General features: G+C 37.2%; 1 long non-coding RNA gene across 1 annotated transcript; it reads left to right on the forward strand.

The window, feature by feature from the left end:
- The first annotated feature begins 2,816 nt into the window (after nucleotides 1-2,816).
- On the forward strand, nucleotides 2,817-7,684 carry LOC306993981. Its single transcript, XR_013796587.1, has 5 exons — nucleotides 2,817-2,931; nucleotides 3,258-3,296; nucleotides 4,080-4,189; nucleotides 6,103-6,161; nucleotides 7,191-7,684. It is a non-coding gene; the product is annotated as an uncharacterized lncRNA (long non-coding RNA).
- The last annotated feature ends 9,037 nt before the right edge of the window (nucleotides 7,685-16,721 follow it).

Consider the following 16,721-nt stretch of genomic DNA (forward strand, 5'->3'; position numbering starts at 1 on the left):
GACTCCCAACAATGTAGCATCGCATCAGTATTTTATTTTCCTAGTTGTTGCAGTAAAAAAAATATCAACAATATAGCTCAATGAGTGCAAGTGCAACCATTTGACGTCATCAATGCAGAATGTACTGCGCACCTAAAATAAGCCCCCCCCCCCATTGTCCAAAATATGTATAAAACAATGTGAATTTTTTAAATAACATAAATCTGTTTTCTACAACATATTTCAGTAAGAGACATCATTTATGTTATATTAAGCCATACAAGTTTTAATACCCAGGGTTCACTTTAAATTGTATAACCATTACATTGTGTATTACTTTCTATTTATTGTTTATATATCATTTTTTTATGCTGATTTGTGTATTTCACAAAAATACACCAATAGATTATATGACTCGCGTAGCAAACGAACTGGAAGATTCCTATGACTTGCTCTAAACATGCAAGCATGAAATAAGTTTCAAATTCATTCCTTCATTTCAAACAAGAAGAGGCTTTTCATATATTCCAGAACTGGATTTTTAAAAATCCAATTAACAAGTCCTCAGCCTGTTTTTTTTGATTGAGTACATCTTACAATGAGTATCTTATTGTTGCTGACAAGTATGCACATAAGGGACATGCATCAAACCATACAAATTGGTTAGCACATCGACTAAATGACCTCTTGCACGTTCATAGTGCGAAAGAGCACAGATGTGAGGGCCCTGTCAAACTCTGCAAAGTATTATTTCTCCATGAGGACCTGATTTACCAAAGAATCTGGGAACATTTTTCACAAGGACAGACTGGGTTGGGGAAAAAAAGGTCATGAGGGGTAAACAAGTTTGGGGTGTGGGTGTGTCTTCAACGAACAAGGACACACTTCATGTTCATACAATCATATAACTTGTGAGCTCTGAAAGAACTTTGATACTCATGAGGTGGCACCTCTTAAATTCAATTGGTGCAAGCAAATGAGCACCTTTATTAGCCAATTCGGAAGCTTCTATAAGTGTTAGTCCTATTGCTAATGCTAATCCACTTGGGATTGTTTTGATTTAATCAAATTTAATCTAACAAGGGGCTTATGCTTCAAACATGTTTGGGTGCGCCTATAGCTGTAGCATATCCTCTCGAACATCTGTTTTCTTCACTATTCTGTTTGCATGGGTAATAAAAACTCCAGCGTGTGTTTCTGCTTTATAATACATTGTTAGTTTAACAATCTGTTAATACACAGAACACAAGCTAAACAGATCGGTTTCTGAACCATGATCATTCTGAAATCTTATTAGTAAATTAGTGATATGTCAAACCACTGTTTTGGAAAACGTATATTGTTATTATATTGTATAATATTACAACTTTTAAAACATACAGTAGGTGACAACTTGCCCCAACCTAGAATTCCTGTTACTCAAGCAGTAGAGCATGGCGCTAACAATGGAAAGATTCCCAAGGAATGCATTGATAATTGATAATAGTATAATAATATATGGCTTGAATAAAATGTACTGGAAGTCACTTTGGAAAAAAAACATCTACCAAATGCATTAATGTGAATGTATTCCTGATGAACACTCATATTTCAGACAGGGTACAGTTGCCAGGAAAATACAAGCTCTATGCCTATGCATTCCTGAAGCCTGTGGATAAGACAGCAGCAGTTTAACATGAGCTTGCTATATAATAAAATGCTGTCAGGCGTCATCAAAGGGGTCAGGGGTGAGAAGCCATTCGACAGCCCTTGTCTGTTTGAAGATGTTAAAAAGGTCCTGCAGACACTTGGGTGATAGGAAGTCAAAGTGACCTGCTTTAATCTCAGCTGAATAAAAGAAAGTGCAAGAACAAGAGGGAAGGGGTGGTAAGAAACCTTTGTGACTTTCCTACTTGGAACACACACAAAAAAATGTATGAAAAAGAGCAGCAGGAACATGCAAGGAAGAAATAAAGTCCTACAAGTCCTAAATGATGATGATGGTAGGCTAAGTAAATGGTGTTGGAATTTTCATTAATGGATGAACTATTCCTTTAAGTTTTTTTTACAGGCAGAGACAGTTGTTGCTATAGCTACTATTAAACCACTGCTATGTACTTTCTTATAGTGGAAGTGCTAATAGATAAGTCACTGTCAACCGACTAACATGTGTACGTTTGAATCCACTGATTCCTTTTATGTCCCACTGTTTTAACATGGTTGACAACACATATGGAGGGTAAACTAACTTTAAAGCTATCTGGTTGTTAAGCTAACATTCTTCACAGCTGTTGTTCTAAAACTTTAATAGGGCATTTATTCAGGAACTGTAAAAAGGGAAAGTTGTTTACCACACATCCCATATTATAAGACATAAACATTCTTTCAAGCTGTCCCTGTAAATGCTGAGAAAATACAATATTCTGTCCTGCACAGGTTAAAAATAAAAATTAACAAAAACTTCATCTTCAGAACTTATTGTACTCCACATAAGACTGCTTTCGCTTGGTGGCTGGGCAAAAATAAATAAATTGGTTTTCCACGAATGATGTGCACTTGATATCGGCTTCATGTGATTTCATTCCACAGACAAGCAGGCACCAAAATGTCTGGAGAGAAGGCATTTATGAATGTTCTCTCGTTGACATTTCAATTTACTCAACTATTGTCTGGCAGGCGGAAGAGGTTTTGACAGTCTAGTCTTATTATTTACACAGTACTACACTGTAAAATATTTCCAGGATTTCACAACATATAACTGTAATATTTCACAATAAATTGCAGTATTACCAATTCACAGGCTTTTACTGTGATATTTCACAATATAATACCGTATTTAGACTTTTATTGTGAAAATAATGCAAGGCGGGACTATTACAAGAAACTACTGTGAATTCCGTCTTTTTCGCGCTGCAACTGCGTCATCTGAGCTCTCATCTCCTCCGTGGTCTCACTCGATGGATTCAGCGGCCGGTAAGTGTTTAAAATATCAAACTTTGTCATTTTGGTGGCTGTTTTTTTATATGATAGTGCATGTTATTTAAAAGTATGAACCAAATTAGCGTTTGTTGTAGGTGCTGTTGTCATGTTTTTGTAACTTAGCCGAAGCAGACTCGCGTCTAGGTTTGAGCGCGCAAATTTGAATGAACAGACGTTGGTTGTAGTGTTAACGTTAATTGTACCGTATTAAGTTAGTAAGGTTAACTGTGAGACACGTTAGCTAAAGTTACATCGTCGAAATTTTTACTTTTGCTTAATGCTTTTCTTAGTTTCTCTAACAGCGTTCTCTTTTCCCACAGCATTTTTCTATGGTGACCACCGGGAAATAAAGTTATAAGGTAAGTTAAGCTGTGGCCTTATATGTGGGTATGACAGTTATTATCAACTAGATCAATTATAGTGTTGTGAATTTGGGCAAATAAATGCTGAAATACAGTTCAAATTTCATAAATTCATCTCAAATTAGTAACGTTAGCTGAACTTCATAATTTTCTCCCCTGCTTTGTGTGTGAAACGGAGCAGCCATTTGTCTGTCTCGTCAACAGAAAAATGAAGTGTGTTGCAAAACAACTGGATGCTTTTATTGTGAAAAAGATATAGTAAATTAAATGTTTATCACTGAATTAGTGGAGATTAGTTGTGCTATTCTACATTAAAAACAGGTCGACATCTGGAGATATTAGGAGCCATTTTGTCTGAACGGGTAATAACGTTAACTAATTCTAGGAGGAAGAGTACGTTCAGTTACAAGCAGAAACAGACATAGGGAGATGGACAGGCCAACATACTCTTAACGTTACTCCATCCTCTGCAAACAGTACGTGCACGTTGTTGTGTGCATAATGCTTGACCTGGGTAAATCACACACCTCTACTTTGTTGCCAGACTATTTTTGACTGTGTGTTTGTGATGGAAAAATGTTTTTCAGTTGCTGTTAACGTTATTTAAATGTTTGCTGTTTAACTAAATCAAAGTAATGTCAGCTTGTTAAAACTGAGCTAACTTTAGTTTAGCTTTGTACTGTAAATCCAGTGACCCACTAAAGGTGGTGACTGGGACTGACACCTTTTTCATCCCACTTGAATAAAACTAACAGCTTTCTTCTGTCTTTTTGTTTATAGGTGCTTCTTGGGCATCAACCCAGAGATGGCAGAGGCAGAGAGGACACATAAACCAGCAAGTCTGCACACTGATCAGGGAGCTCTTGACTTTGAACGGATGTCAATCTAATGTAAGCAATCTAAACTTCAGAGCGGACTAACGAAACACTGTCTCTGTGTTAAGCTAGATATAGTTCTGCAGTAAGATGTTTATTGAAGCTATTAAAGGGTTAGTTCACCCACAAATTAAAATTCTGTCATTAATTACACTCCCTCATAGGGCTGGGCGATATGGCCAAAAAAAAATATCACAATATTTTTTTTTATATCAGTCGATATCGATAAATGTCAAATCTTTATTTATTTCAAGTTTAAAGACAGATTTGTACTCCTAAGTGAAAGCTGTAGAAACCAGAGCGTTGTGTTTTTAAACTACTCTTGTCAGAACATATCATGACAAACACTTGCCAAACAGGTGAACATTCACAAATCCGAGGTAGAACATTCAAACATTTGTCATTTTTCCTTAACAAAATAAATATCTTTATTTCAGTAGTATTAGCTTGAGTTAGGATGCAGATTTACTTTATACAATTTATGTTCATTAACAAAAACAGTAACATCTGTTAAAAAAAAGTAACAACATTATTTTTATTTGGTAAAATGTAATATTCTTTAGTTTTATTAAAATTAACCATTGGTCATCCAGCATCATGCATTTAGATCATCATGATAACCACAGATAAAATGTAACTTTATGGTATTTATGAAAACCAGTAGCCTAAATACATTATTTAAAACGAATTATATTCCATTAGTCCTTTAATACATTGTCTACATTAATAATATTATACAATTCAATATATATATCCCACATTTCATGATGCAGTTAATATTACTAGGCTAACGTTAACGTTAAATCCGTGGTAAATGATGGGAATGTGTCGACGGAGAAGCTTCTGACTGTATCGCTGCGCACAGTGCTTCTCCTGTTCGTCAGCGCGGTCTCATCTGCCTTTAAACTGGTTTAAATCACTGAGACATTTGTGTTCCTCGCTGAATTCAAGCGCTCTCACTGGATCTAGTGATCGAGGCCGATCAGAGTAAACGCGTCTGCTCGAGTGAGCTCGCGCTCACGCTGCCGTTTGGACTTTGAGCCGAGCGGATAAACGGTCCGTGTGGCGCGCGGTTCAAATGAGATTCGTTCCGCTTTTGGCGCAAAAACATTATCGAACATTTATCGAACTCCTGATATCGTTTTATCGAGAAATTATATTGCGATAATTATCGTTATCGTTTTATCGCCCAGCCCTAGCCTCGAGTGGGTTCACGTAACGCGTCTGTGTTGCACGTCACCACATAGGCTCATATTGGCCGGCGCTGGTCATGTGTGTGACGCGTGTGATGTGCAACACAGACGCACTGAGCAGTTACACTACGTGAACACACTCAGGCCCACGGAGAACATAATGAATAGTGGAATAATGTCGTTAATTTTTTTTGCGCACAAAAAGTATTCTCGTCGCTTGATAATCATATGGTTGAGCCACTGTAGTCACTTGGACTATTTTAACAATGTCTTTAATAACTTTCTGGGCCGGCAAGTTTCAATCCCTTAAGAAGCCTATGGAAGAGTGATCCAGCTCTCAGATTTCATCAAAAATATCTTCGTTTGTGTACATGAACGAAAGTCTTGCGGGGTTGGAACAACATGAGGGAGAGTAATTACTGACAGAATTTTAATTTTTGGGTGAACTAACCCTTTAAATGATGCTAAAGTTAAAGCAATATATTTGTGTAAACACAATTTGTCAAATGTGGGAACAAGCTTATTTCATAAAAGTGCTTTTATGCTTTTATTACCATACTTTGCACTGTAAAATAGGGCTGCAGCTAACATTTTACTTTTCTGAGTATTTTATATGAAGCTTCAAGTGAATAATTCAAAACTGCTTTTCTTTTCTTTTTATGGAAAATGTAAAAATGCAGAAAGTTTTTGTTTTGTTTTTGTGAAACTGTTTCAGTTTTCTTATCTGCATTTCAGTTCTTCCAGAAAATTGGCGAATACATGCTGATTTAAGGTGTTTCCAGGATTCCTTAAAGGTATAGTTCAGCAAAAAAAGAAAAAATGCTGTCCTTAATTATGCACCCTCGTGCCGTTCCAAACCTGTAAGAACTGCGTTCATCTTCGGGACACAAATTAAGATATTTTTAATGAACTCCAAGAGCTTTCTGTTCCTCCATTGGTAGCCTACGCAACTAATATATTCAAGCCCCAGAAAGGTAGTAACGACACCATTAAAGTAATCCATGTGACTCCAGTAGTTTAACCTCAATTTATAATTTAAAACCATAATTTACCTCTGTTTACAAAATTATATTATCTAAAGCACATTCACGGAACAACACCCAGTCTCGAGTCAACACAATATGCGTGCGTCGTAGTGCTCCTCCTCGTTGTTGCAAAAACAAAGCACCCGCATCGCTTCATAAAATTGGTTAAACCACTGCAGTCACATGGATTACTTCAATGATGTCTTTCCAATCGTTCTGGGCCTTGAATGTGTTAGTTGCATTGCTCCCAATGGAAGGTCAGAAAGCTCTCAGAATATCATTAAAAATATCTTCATTTGTGTTCCGAAGATGAACAAAGGTCTTATAGGTGTGAATGTACATGAGGGTGAGTAATTAACAAAATAATTGTTATTTTTGTGTAAACTAACCCTTTAAGCAAAATTGTCCAATGTGTTGAAGCTGAAATACATTATAGAAGCACATTACATGGATGCCAAACGAGATGTTGCAGGATGTGTAGTTCACCCAAAAAATTAAACAGCTGATGGGGCCACATTGACTTCCATAGTATATATATATATATATATTTTTTTTTTTTTTTTTACTATGGAAGTCAATAGGGCCCATCAACTGTTTCATTTTCAATTCTCAAAATATATTTTTTGCTCAAATAAAGAAAAACTCAAACCAGTTTGGAACAACTTGAGGGCGAGTAAATGACAGAATTTTCAGTTCTAGGTGAACTATCCCTTTAAGTAAGATTTTAGCTTGTCATTGGGAGTATAAATTGAATCAATTTACTTCTCTTTTCTAATACTGATTCTTCATTTTGTTCAGGAAGAACCAGCTACATCACAACCCACTGTGCAGACTTTGGGACGTCTTGACTGGACGTGTCTTCAGTGAGAGGAGAATCTTCAGCGATGTGAAAATGGAGGGATCTGAAATTGGCGAGCAGTTGGGGTGGATTTTATTCACGCTGAAAGGCAGTCTGGATACCATAGACCAGATTTTCGCCTCATCTAGGTTCGCCTCATCTGTTGGGTCTTGGGTTCCTATGTTATTTGTTTTGTTTTGATGGTATTACTTTTTTCATTTGCTCCGGTCATTGTTTGGCTCTCCGTTTTTACTTGCCATATCGCCACTGAATATGTTGGACTGCCCTTCTGGTCAAGACCTTCACTTCTACCTATTTTTTTGTTATTTAGCTCTGGCTGTGTTTTTTGGACTGCCATCTCGTTGCCTACTCTTGCCCGCTGTTATGCAACGACTCTTGCAACGTTTGTTATATTGTAACAATTTTATTGAAAATAAAATCAATTGTGGAAACTATTGTTTAATCTTTTTTTTTACTACTTTTATGTCATCATATTGCATTACTGTATTAAATTGTAAGTTTACAGTTAATTACTGGCTACTAATTGCATTACTTTTACAGCTGAAACACAATAAATTACTGTTCAAGTTACAGCTGATAACTATATTTATACAGTTATGCACTGTGAAATTACAGTAATGATGTGATATCATTAACTGTGAAATCACTGTACACAACTGTCATTTTGCTGTAATTTACATTAAATTTTCTTACTGTAAATTACTGTGAAAGTAATGCAATTAGTAGCCAGTAATTTACTGTAAAATCACAGCAGAATTTTTTACAGTGTACTCCTAGTTTGCAGATAGTATTATTCCTGTCATGCTAAGTTAATAATGACAGTTAAAATCACATAATTCTAAACGTGTTCTTTAAAGATCAGTAATCGGTGAGGGGTTTGCTGAAAAAGTTCAGAATAAAGTAGACTGGGGAGTGTTGTAACATGCTGGGGTTTTTTATATTTTATTTTTTTTGCGTTATTTGTCACAAACATTGGTTTGTTTAATGGTCATATATTCATCTGCTACATATTAAATGTACTACTTCTCTATTAACTATGTAAATGAGTAAAAAGTAAAGTACAAAGAGTGGCATTCTTACTACCTACCTACTACCTAATAGAAAACATGGACATCAGTTTCAATTTTTTTGCATGATTTCTTGTGGTAATCAAATTTACATTGTTTCTAAAAAAAATTTTATGTCAAACATACATCATACCACTCGTTTACTCCAACAATTGTTTCATTGTTAAGCCCTTTTAATTCAAAATGACAAATCAAATTAGATCAAATACATAAAACGTAATCACTGTGTGTGTGTCCCCCGTATGTTAGTCATTCTCACGATTGCATCATATGTCAGCCTGACTGGGTTTACATGCAAAAGAATATTCTGAAGTTAACCAAAATATGTTCACATTTGGATTATGAAAGGGTTACTTAAATTTGTACGGTATATATTTCATCACATTGTAACTCGTTTCTTATAGACGGGTTTCTGTGCAACGTCATCACAGAGATGCACGCACAACTAGGCGGCAGAAAGCAGCACTCTTTACAGCATTTCTAGCAGAAACAGAGATGACACAGAGCTGTTGTGCTGTAAACTACACTAACTGCCAAAAAGATGGATTTAAAATGTAAGAAATCAATACTTTTATTAATCAAGGATGAATTCAATTGATCAAAAGTTACAGTAAAGGCATTTATAATGTTACTAAAGATTCTATTTCAAATAAATGCTGTTCTTTTGAACTTTCTATTCATCAAAGAATCCTTAAAAAAAATATGTTTTATCAAATTATCATATTAGACTGTATAATGATACAGGCATAACTCGGAGTCGGCATAACACCTGTTAGCGGTTTTGCCTCTTGAATGCGCGCGCATCTAGTATTGTTTTTATACAAGAAACCCGTCTATTGATCACAACACTCACTGGTCTTACCTGTTGAGTTTCCAGAACCTTTTACATTTACATTCACATTTATTCATTTAGTAGACGCTTTTAACCAAAGCGACTTACAAATGAGAACAATAGAAGTAGTTAAACTAACAATACGATAACAATGTGCAAGTGCTAAGACCCTTCCCAGTTTAATCTAACGCAGTACCTGTTTTTTTTTTTTTAAAGATAATATAGAATAGAAGATAAAGTGTTAGTATTAATGGATCAAGTGTTGCTGAAAGAGATGCGTCTTCAGCCGTTTCTTGAAAATGGACACGGACACAGCCGTTCTGGTTGAGTTGGGCAGATCATTCCGACAGCATGGAACAGACAGGGAAAAGTTCAAAGAGATTTTGTGCCTCTTTGAGATGGCACCACAAGACGGTGTTCACTTGCAGAGCGCAAGTTTCTGGATGGCACGTAAGTCTGAAGTAATGACTTTAGGTACAAGGGAGCTGTGCCAGTGGTTGTTCTGTAGGCAAAAGTCAGTGACTTGAATTTGATGCGAGCAGCAACTGGCAACCAGTGCAATTTTGTGAGGAGAGGAGTGACATGTGCTCTCTTTGGCTCGTTAAACACCACTCTAGCTGCAGAATTTTGAATCAGTTGCAGAGGTTTGATAGTGCAAGCTGGAAGACCTGTACAATAGTCCAGTCTGGATAGAACAAGTGCTTGGACAAGGAGTTGTGTAGTATGCTCTGATAAGAAGGGCCTGATCCTCCTGATGTTGTATAAGGCTAATCTGCAGGACCGGGAAGTTCTAGCAATGTGGTCTGTTAAGTTAAATTGATCATCAATCACAACTCCAAGGTTCCTGGCTGACCTTGATGGAGTTATGGATAACGAACCTTGCTGAATGGCAAAGGAAGTTGTGGTGTACTGTTGGGTTGGCCGGGGTTTTTTGTCTTTGCAAGGTTTAGTTGAAGGTGGTGGTCCTTCATCCAGCCAGAAATGTCTGTCAGGCAGGCTGAGATGCGAGCAGCTACCGTTTGATCATCAGGCTGGATTGAGAGGTAGAGTTGTTTCTCCTCAGCGTAGCAGTGATAGGAAAAGCCGTGTTTTTGAATCATAGATCCTAGTGCTGTCATGTAGATGGAGAAGAGAAGTGGTCCAAGCACTGAGCCCTGAGGCACCCCAGTATCTAGATGTTGGGTCTTAAGACACCTCACCCCTCCATGACACCCTGAAGGACCTACCTGAGAGGTAAGACTTGAACCATTGGAGTGCGATCCCCGAGATGCCCTTCGTCTTTAGGATTGACAGGAGGATCTGGTGGTTAACTGTGTCAAAGGCAGCAGACAGATCCAGCAGGATTAGAACTAAGGATTTGGAAGCTGCTCTTGCCAGTCTCAGAGCTTCAATTACAGAGAGTAGGGCAGTCTCAGTTAAGTGTCCGCTTTTGAAACCAGACTGGTTGTTGTCCATGAGGTTGTTCTGTGCAAAAAAGGAAGAGATCTGGTTGAAAACAACTTTTTTAAGTGTCTTCGCGACAAATGGGTTTCTTAAGCAGTGGGGTTACCCGAGCCTGCTTAAATGCTGTGGGAAAAGTACCCGTGTGAAGAGAGGTGTTTATGATGTGCGTTAGTGCGGGCACAACTGAGGAAGAAATGGCCTGAAGTAGATAAGTGGGAATAGGATCAAGCGCACAGGTAGTAGGACGATTGAAAAAGGAGGAGTTTGGAGACTTCTGCCTCTGAAAGCAGAGAAGGAGGGTAGAATGTGTGTTAGCTGATAAGATGTGTGTGTCAGTTTGTGGTTTGGTAAATTGGCCGCTGATGGTGTTTTTTTTATTTATGAAGAATTTGGCAAAATCGTCCACTGTTAGGGTTGATGAAGGAGGAGGAGGGTTGAGAAGAGAGGAGAAGGTTTTGAAAAGCATGCGAGAGTCAGAAGAATTGTTCATTTTGTTGTGAAAGTAAGTCATTTTAGCAGTAGAGATATTAGCAGAGAAGGAAGAGAAGAGGGATTGATAAAGACCAAGGTTAGGATCTTTCGATTTGCGACCACTTCCTCTCTGCACCCGAGTTTAGAACAATGTTCGCAGAGAACATCAGATAACCAGGGGGCAGAGGGTGTGGCACAGGCTGACCTGGAGGAAAGGGGGCAGAAATTGTCCAAGCAGAATGTTGGGACAACCCTTGGACAACAGCTTTTACCCCATGATCTCAGAGTCCGCAGCTTCCTTCAAGTATCAATTTCATTGCAGATGTTTCTCCTAAATTGGAGATATAATTATTGCCTCAGGAGAAATGAAATTGGAAACATATTAGAGAAGAGAAGACACATGCTACAGTAAGTATACAGAGCGATAAAATATGGATGGCAAATTAGACAATCCATTTTAAGATCTTATTTAGCAGAAAAACGCTTGAGAGCAGACAAACGTCTCAACTACAACTCACTACTGTATAGGAGAAACAATTAAGATTTTAAGGAGATCTCATTTGTGATGTTTCTGTCCTTCAAGATTTTGTTTTGAAGGTCGCATTTAAAAAAAAACTAATTATTGCCCGCCTTATATTTTACTCCCTGAGATCATGAAGATTAGGGATAATATAGTAATAGAATTTCAGAAGATCATTACTCAGATTTTAGTGCAGTTGTTTGCTTTTGTGAGCACTTCTACAGCAATACAGATCCATCAGAGAGGGAGTTCAATGGCCTTATGTGATTGTTTTTGTTTATTTCATCATTCTACATTAAAGGCCAAAATTCTACATCGGATCTTACTAGTGATTGACTTACGGGCTTTCCAGGGCCGCTGCTGTAATGTGGGTAAACATTGCTTAATATCGAACAGAAGATACATCTGTTATGTGGATGCATGTTGAGTTCAAGTTAGTTAAAATCCTGGAGGGTGACTGACCTGAGGCTTCAGCTCCCACATGTTGTTGTGCTACATTTCAGACTTATCAACGCCCTTTAAAAAATGCTAACAATGGAAACAAAGTAAATTTTCTGTCAGGTCGGATCATTAGCTTGAAGATCAAACAGACACTCGACTCTGCATGAAGGGCCGTAAAGGTGTTACTGCTTGTCGGCCACAAAATCTTTGAAGATCGTTTGCATACCATTAAAAGAGTTTATCAGGCATGCAGTGCAGCTGGTGCAAAGCTGTTACATCATTACATTTATGACAAAGTTTATTGAACCTGTCATAGTTTATGGTTATATTACTGTGCTGAAAGGGAATTCCATTTCACAGTTATTCTTTTTGCACTGAAACTGACCCTATTAGACACATATATGTAATCAAATGCCTTGGCACCACAAAAAAGCAGTAGTGCAAAACTTGTAAAGTTTTTAAATGCTTCAGTAAAGGCTTAACACAAGAAACCGAAGACCGCCTAGGGCAGATGAGTCGTGTTCATTAAAGAGAAAGTGGCAACTATCCCATCCATGGGCGGTATTTGACAATCAGGGTTTATTTGGTTTTGTGTTTCTTTAATAATAGCCTAATTTTTTTAAAATTCGGATAAAAAATAGCTTGTGCATTGTGTGCGGTCACTGCGATTCCCATGAAAACCCTATTTGAAAAACCACAAATTGCACTGCCATTTGTCCCCTCACACATTTGAATGTAACTTCTTGAGCGAATTATCTTGTTCATTGTTCATGGTGCTAAAAATGCATGACGATAACTGGCTGTCACACTGACATTTTTGACATATATATATATATATAGCCTATATACATCAAAACATATATTTTTTTTATAAATATAAAAATATAATTCAATTAAATTAAATATCTAATAATACATAAAAATGCTTTGATTTCTTTATGATCAATTCACATTTGATTTGATATCCTTATATCCAGGTATGATAATCACAGGAAACCACAGCCTTTTCCTGTAGCTCTGAAAACAAGAACATTACACTTCAAAATTTGCCATTAAAGATGCACAACATTCGCAATACAACTCAAGCAGCCAATGTCTTGAACATTATAGGGAGGTATGCTTGGACATTCATGCTTTTGCAGGGAAGTTGTTTTACTGGATCTGTCAGTGCTTAGAATTACTCATATAAGCAAGAGTATTTAATTCATACCTGCCTATGTGTTGCAATGCATTGTGCTTATGTCAAACTATCTGTCAAAACTATGTTACAACTATCTGTCAGACATGCATAAAGAAGATATGAAAAAGATATGATTCTTGCAAGTGCATGCGTTCGGGTGCGGTAGAAAGCATATTTAACAAACCCACAAAATGCCAATCAAGGGTGCTGTGTCAATGTTTTCATTGCCAAGAACAAAAAGTAATACAGTTTCAAACAAATAAGTTGCGCAGAGCTGTTTCCCCCCTTTTTATCATAATAGATTGGGCACGGGAATGGGTCGGTAAGCTGCTCTGTCATTTAATTTAATTCTAAATTATGTTTCTCTGGGGTTATGTACAGTATTCATCACAAATTTGTGCTGGCATTAAACGCCCACTTTGCCAAATCCACACACCCCAAAAACAATTTAACAGAGATTTGAAGCACATGTTAACTGCTTAGTTATCTGCTTAGGAAGCAATTTGTAGAGGTTTTTTTTTTTTTTTTTTTTTTTAAAAGCTTGTTTAATTATTTTTCTTTACAATAGAAACAAGTCACTTTAGCCTTGATTTTCAATGAAAAGATACCTCATTTTTTAAATATGTAGGCTAGTTTGAGTGAAACATTTGACAAAGACATCATAGCATGCGCATTTATAGTGAGCAAAGCTATGACTGGACCATTCAATTTAGAAGAGAATGTATCAGATGTTTGTTGTGAAACCAACTGCAATACCACGTGAATGGAATCCACACAAAATTACCATTAACATCCCCCGTTGAGAAGGATATGACACGTGTCTCCCAAGATCCATAGCAGTGATAACATAAGCCTTGACCCAGTTGCACATTAGGTGTTTATATCCCTAAGATAAGGTTGAAAAAGGAAGCATCTGGGTGAAACCATGACATTAATGTCCTTTATTGTGAGGCCTTTTTTTAAAAATCATTACTCAACTGTTGCTTCCTCATATATGATAAATGTTCCAGTTTTAATACTAGTGATTCTTCATTTTGACAGTCTGGCAGGGGTTCTGTGTTTGGATAAACTTTAAGAAAGCCGTGTTCACTGGGTTTCTCCATATTTAATTAAACGCGTAACCTCTAGTGATATGCTTAATTTATCATACTCTCTATGGTGTCACATTGACTGTGGACACACTCTATAGAATTGTTATACTGTATGTTGGCGGCCGACCAAGAGTTAATGACGGAAATGTTTAGGTGAACTTTCAACATCTTTTCCTTAAAGTAACTATGTGCCAAAAAGGTATGCAGTATCCCCTGAAAATTAATAGCATAGCCATATGTTGACGTTAAACGGATGCACATGCTAATAATTATAATGGTTCACCGTCAGAGAAAACTGTAGCCCAGATAAAGATTAAATGATTAATGAGGAAGAATGCGATAGGAATGCACGTGATATTGACTTGAAACGTTATGGTTCAAATAAACTCTCTCATTTAGGCCTATAAATTCACATTTTGAAGCTCCATGTGGTAAAATCTATTTTGTATGTAGAAAAAGTTCTCGACTATAGCTCCGTATTCAACAAGTGAGTAAAAACGTAAAGTTGTTCTTACCTTCGTTGTAAAGTTGTCGAATCCGGATTCCGGACTAATAGTATAATGACCACAAGTAATTTGCATAAAACGCGCTCAAACCATATCCGTTAGGCCGGGCTTTCCTCGCTCACTTGACAGAGCATGCGCAAGAGTTGACGAATGACAAGGGCTGTCTGAATCCGAAATCGCCCCCTAAACCCTCATTCACTATGTACTTGAGTATTATTTTTTGTGATTTTTACTTTACTTGAGTATAGTAATTAAAAATCAATACTTTTACTTTTACTTAGCCTAATTAATTTTTTAAAGAAAAAAAAGTAGCTTTTTACTTTTACTTTTTACAGTCAAAAAGTAGGCCTATACTTCTTTTTTGGAGATCACTTCATTCTATTTTCCCTTGCTATTACCAATTGAATTGCGCTGATGCCCAGTTTAAATTAAATGTTATTTATTCTACCAATGAGATTCGTTTTCACATTCCATGAAATTGGTCAGACATGTTCATTGGTCCTTTGGAAGTGACGTCATGTGCACAGCACAATCACAATGCACAGCACCTTGACCTGGAAATTAGAGAAATTATAGTATAGTACCAGTACAGAAACACACAAAAAATCAGCTTCTGCTTAAGTTAAATCCGAGGTTTTACAACTTTGAGTAGCATGTTGCATACTGGCATTAGATATAATTTGATAATCAAATACAATTAAAAACAAACAGTTCTAAAGCAGGATAAACCCTTGTATGTGGTTCATTCACTTCATGTTTTAGAGATTAAGGCTATACACGGGTTTCTGTGCAACGTCATCACGTAGATGCGCGCGCATCTAAGAGGCAGAAAGCAACAGTCTTTACAGCTATATCTAGCAGAAGCAGAGATGACGCGGAGCTGTTGTGCTGTAAACTAACCTAAATGCATAGGGTATGTCATGTTTTTATGATTCGCAAACTTAGTTGGACAATTTCATACTAGTCAACTAACTAACTTTTTACATAATGTTATATTAATATGCAAATGAAACACAAGCAAACAGATCCAACTCTGAAATTGCAGTTTATTATTGAGTCAACAAGAATTTACAAACAATGCGAAATCTACGTTAATAATGTTCTTTTACAGAACTCGGCATAACATATAGCGGTCTTGCCTCTTGGATGCGCGCGCATCCGGTATTGTTTGTATACAAGAAACCTATGTATATGTTTACACGGAAACAATCTAAAGAGAAAACGGAAAAGTGGCGTTGCCTTATCACTTTTTATTCGGCGTTTAGACGAGCGTTATGGGGGGGAAATCTGCGTGCATATGGTGACGCAAAAGTGTGTGAAATTCGATGTAGTATGCACTCCAGGCGGCTAGGTGGCAATGTGAAGCACTGAAAGTGAAAGAGATGCTGACACTAGTTCTACCAGAAAGACTCGGAGAATCAATACTGTGACGATGAACATTTATTTAAGAGCTCAGCAAACAAACAAGTTCTTTGGCGTAGGCCCCGTAGTCCCGTCTTGGTGGTGGTTGGGGAGGATGGAGGTGGTTGAAGCGACAGCATCTGCGAACTCAGACATGTGTAAGTACCACCCTTTTATATTGGGCTATTAGGATATAATTGGATAGATAAGAAGGTAATAAGTGATGTGAACGATTGAGTCTTCCTGGCAGAACTTGCGCTAGGCTTCATTTTTCATATATAATACGGTAAAGCTGCTGCTTTAACCCTCGGTGCTCTTTGCGTGTCGCTCAAATTTTTAATTAATTTTTTGTCAATGAAATTAATACTATATTTTAGTTTAATAATGTTTCATTATTTTGCTGTACTGGCGCATGCTTGTGACGTAAACGCGTACGTGACGAGAGCCACCGTGAGATCCAAGGGCGTAATCCATCCGCCGGAAACTGAAGCCTCCCTGGGGGCCGCCATTGTAGCAGA

The sequence above is a fragment of the Phoxinus phoxinus genome, assembly GCF_949152265.1.
Source record: "Phoxinus phoxinus genome assembly, chromosome: 25".
Taxonomy (NCBI): domain Eukaryota; kingdom Metazoa; phylum Chordata; class Actinopteri; order Cypriniformes; family Leuciscidae; genus Phoxinus; species Phoxinus phoxinus.